Source organism: Mus caroli, chromosome 19 (genome assembly GCF_900094665.2).
Source record: "Mus caroli chromosome 19, CAROLI_EIJ_v1.1, whole genome shotgun sequence".
In the NCBI taxonomy this organism is placed as follows: Eukaryota; Metazoa; Chordata; class Mammalia; order Rodentia; family Muridae; genus Mus; species Mus caroli.
The window spans coordinates 53,811,078-53,815,746 of record NC_034588.1 but is presented as its reverse complement, the minus strand read 5'-3'; positions in this window follow the sequence as shown (position 1 = coordinate 53,815,746).

Sequence of the window (4,669 nt, the reverse complement as noted above, 5' to 3'; positions counted from 1 at the left end):
GCCTTTGTTTGATCGTGTCTGGCTGCTGTGGGATAATTCTAGGAGACCGTGATTATGGAAACAGACAGAGCTATTAGGATGCTGTGTGAGACATGGTGGCCTCCTGGGTAAGGCAGGTAGGAAGATTTTTGATCTTTGTTAAGGTAGATATATTTTGAAGGTTAAGCTGACTCCATTTGCCAATAATATGGACTATGATGGAAGGAGAAGAGATACAAATGACCCCATGTTTTTCTATTGCATCAGAAATACCAGTTGTTATTTATTGAGGCAGGGAAGGCAGTGGAGATAGCGGAGGAGAAAAATATGGAATTTACTTTAACCCTGTTTGCTTTGAAATGTTGACCAGGCCTTCAGCAGGGTGGAGAAGCCTGCTGAATATACAACCTGGCTTTAAGGAAGATGACGAATCTAGAGACACAAATGTGAAAAATCTTTCATGCACATGCACTGTTTGAGATATGAGCTTAGCTTAGTTTTTAAAAAAATGTGTATATGGGTATCTGTGTGTGTATGTGTGTGTGTGTGTGTACTTGCATGCATGTGTGTGCATCTGGGCTCACGTGATAGTTTGGGCGCCCATGGAGTCCAGAAGAGGATGTCAAATCCAGTGGATCTGGAGTCTCAGGTGGTTGTGAGCTGTCCATCAGGAATGCTCAGAACTAAACTCAGGCTCTCTGCAATAGAGGTATGTGCTTTCTCCTGAAGCGCCTTCTCTCCAGCGCCTGACTTGGTCCATCTGATGGGTGAATATCCATAGAGAAGAGGTTCAGATAATGCCTGACAGGGAGGAGACGCTGCCAAAGATGGTAGGAGATGCACCCAGTGGTGCGGGGGGGGGGGGGGGGGGGGGTAGGGCTGGGGGGCTTGGGGGGCACAAAGGAGCAGAAGTCAGATTAAAAATTGTTTCTGGAACAATGTTACTCAATGAATGCTCATGATCTAACCTACTGTTTTAGTTTGATGTCCATTGGATGTGAGTTCTATTAAGACTTTGATAAGTGGACTGACTTTAAATAATTGAGAAGAATATGCAGCCTATAAACATGATTGGCTTTTTCTTTTTTTTTTCCTGAGTCCTAAACCTACTGTGCCACTCACTGTGTGTCCGAGGAATCGTTTCTTAGCCTGTTTGCTTTCTGGGTCCTCCTTTCTATAACAGGAATTGCAGAATTGTCAGGGGCACTAAGTTAAGAATTGTCAGCAGTGACTGAGACAATACCCAATAAACGGTATACAGTCAGCCATGTTCCCGTCTCTGGTTTGCTAACAGGAGAAGCTATGTGAAAAGGATCAATACAGCGCTTTCAGATTCCACTGCTCTGTCGAGCCCTGGCTATTCTGTCTTTTCTTTTATCCGTGTGCCTGGAAGACACACCCTAGCAAACAGCCTGCCACGGAGCTACACTCCTTCCTACCCTAACCCCCATCTTTATTTAAGATAGCATCTAATGCAGCCCAGTCTGGCCCCAAACTTGATATGTAGCCAAGGCTGGCCTTGAATTCGTTATCCTTCTGCTTCTACCTCCCAAGTCCTGAGATTATAGGGGTGTGTCACCGTGCCTGGCCTCAGTCCTCAATCTCCCCCCCCCCTTAATTTTGAACTAAAAGTAGTTTTGAAAATTCACACTCTTCCTTTTAAAACCAATTACCAGCAGAGACATAGTCACCCAGCTCCTTTGGGTTTTTGAGACGGGGTCTCTCTGTAGCCTGGACAGGTCAGGAACTCACTATGAAGGCTGTGCAGAAGGCCCCGTGAGTAAGAGCGTTTGTTGTACAAACATGAAGACCCAAGTTCACGGTCCAGTACCTACATATTAATACCTGGGCACGGCCACGGGCACCAAGTTGAGCCTATAACTCCAACACTGTGGGTCACAGAGTCAGGTAGATCCCTGGACTCCTGGCCAAATCTAGCCAAAATAGAGGAACTCCTAGTTCAGTGAAAAACCCCTGTCTCAAGGGAATAAAGTAGAGAGCAATAGAGGAGACTCCCAGCTTCTTCCTCTGCCCTCTGTGAATGCTCATGCAAGTGTTCGTGTGCATTGCCACCCACGAGTGCACTGCATAGCCCAGGGTCTCCTGCTTATGTGCACTGCCACCCAGGAATGCACTGCACAGCCCAGGGTCTCCTGCTCATGTGCATTGCCACCCAAGAATGCACTGCACAGCCCAGGGTCTCCTGCTCATGTGCACTGCCACCCAGGAATGCACTGCACAGCCCAGGGTCTCCTTAGGCTCATGTCTACTCTCCACGCCGCTTTAGCAGAGGCTTTAAAATGGGACCATGGTTTGCCAGAGAGTTATTTAACTAACTAGAGATTGTCTCACAAAACACTGGCACCTAAGCCTTTGTGAATTCTCTCCAAGGATTGAGAGTAAGAGTAACAGCTCTTCCCCCAAACTGAACATGCAAATACATATACACATGTACATGAATACACATGCATACCCAAATAGTTATATACTCCATGTTACACTTGTATGTACACAAACACAAGAGCATATACAGGCATACACATGCCCTCCATATACATATACACATACATACATGGACACTCATATACATACAAGGGCATACCCACACAACCATATATTCTTATATACATGCAGACATGTTTGCATGCAGATGTGCACACAGAAAAATATACACACAAAAGCACGCCAAGAGGAATAGACTTGAATACACATATGTAGGCATACGTGTATAGACACAATAACAAACATGCTCACATACACATATACACATATTAGTCAATGGCATGCAGGAAGAGCTGCAGGGGGCAAATGAGCTTCCTGGATAGTCCACCGTCTTGCTTGGCCGCAGTGGGTGTACCCTGGAGAGGCATGGACCCAGGGGCTTCATCCGAGGGTTGCTTCTTGCTACTGATGTGCCTTCTCATGGTTCTCATTGCTGTATTCCTCCTTTATCTGGCTTGGTCTGATTGAGCATGGGGAGACACTCGCTGCCTATGGCCTGCTGTGATTACTTCCTGTTAGGCAAGTTTCTTGCCTATCAACCTGACGATGAACTCTCCTGAGATAATGCTGTTTAGATGGAGTAATGATGTCATGGAATTCCTGATTTGATCTAAGTAGTTTCAGGAGGTTAGTTTGACTTAAATAATTCTGGGAAGCTAGGGTAGTTGATAGAAAATTTAAAGTTTAGAATATCCAGAGCTACATAGGTAAGAAAGGAGCAGAGTGAAGCCCTAAGCGTTTCAAGCATGTGACCATAGTAGCAAGAAAAGTAGGCTTGGGACAAGTTAATGATCCAAGAAAACATCCATCCCAGGTGTGGCCTGAGTGCCGCCATCCTGTGATCTGGGGGCATGGCCACAGGTTTTGGTGTGCACCGTGAAGAGGAAGCTCATGAACAAAGAGTAGGTAACTTCCTTGAATATAAGAACAGGGAACAGATGATCAGCCTGTTTAGATGACCAAGATTTTAAAATCAAGACTTAAGATAGAGGACTTGTTTCTTAGTAAATACAACTTGTCGTCAGCTAAGCATAGGGAAGCACTTGCTACCATAGATCTGGTTTGCTTAAACTTTGCTAAATCTATAACATGAAAATGATTGCTTTGGGGTTACAATGAAGTTGTGGAAAGACAGATGAGGAATATATATTTAGGTATAAGTTTCAAAGGAAGAATATGTAATCAGTCCTGTTGGAATTCCCCTTTTGTGTGATGACTTTCATCTGTTTTTTGAGGAATATTTTTTGTGGTGATTGTTTTTAGAGAGTATGTAACTTGTGGCTACGAGATCATTTTCCTCTTACATAGAAAACTTTGTCTTAGGGGTTACAGAAGGGCTAAGGGAAAAAAATAACGTATTGGAACCCGCTGGTTGGAAGTTCTGCTCCATCCACCAAACCTGTGGTTGGTGCCTGCTCACTGGAGTTTGCTTCATCCACCAAAAATGTGTGTATGTATGTGTATATGTGTAAAGTGGTTGGAGCTTTGCTCCATCTACCCAGAGTGTTTATGTGTGTGTATGTGTCTGTACATATTTATGTATGTATGTGTAAAATTGTTGGAGCTTGCTTGTTGGAGCGTGCCTTGCTTCATCCACTCTGTGTGTGTGTGTGTGTGTGTATGAGTGTGTGACACAAATTCACACACAAATGTGTATAAACACACATGAACACACAAACATATGTTGGTGTACCCACACGTCCATATTTACACACATATACACACATGCAAACACACTTATGCACAACACATATGTGAACACAGGCACACAAACCCATGCACACACATGTACACATGCACATGTATGCATACACATGAACTCATATGCAAACATATATACAGATATATAGATGTACACTCCTGTATACCTGTGTATGCACACCATAAACACATATTTATACACACAAGTATAAACACATGTACACACATACACACATGAGCACTAAACATAGAACCAGCCTTCCATGTTCTGAAGTATTGGAAACCATCAGCCGAAGTAAACCTTCCTCTTTTTAAAGCTCCTTACGTCAAGGCGAAGAAAGGCTGACTAGCATGCTTTCTAATGTAACACTCTTCTTAAAAAACATGTTTAATTTATTATTTGTGTGTGCATGCACATGGGCATGCAGGTGCCTGAGGAGGCCAGGAAGGTGTCAGGTAGCCTGGAGCTGGGGGCACAGGCAGTCAC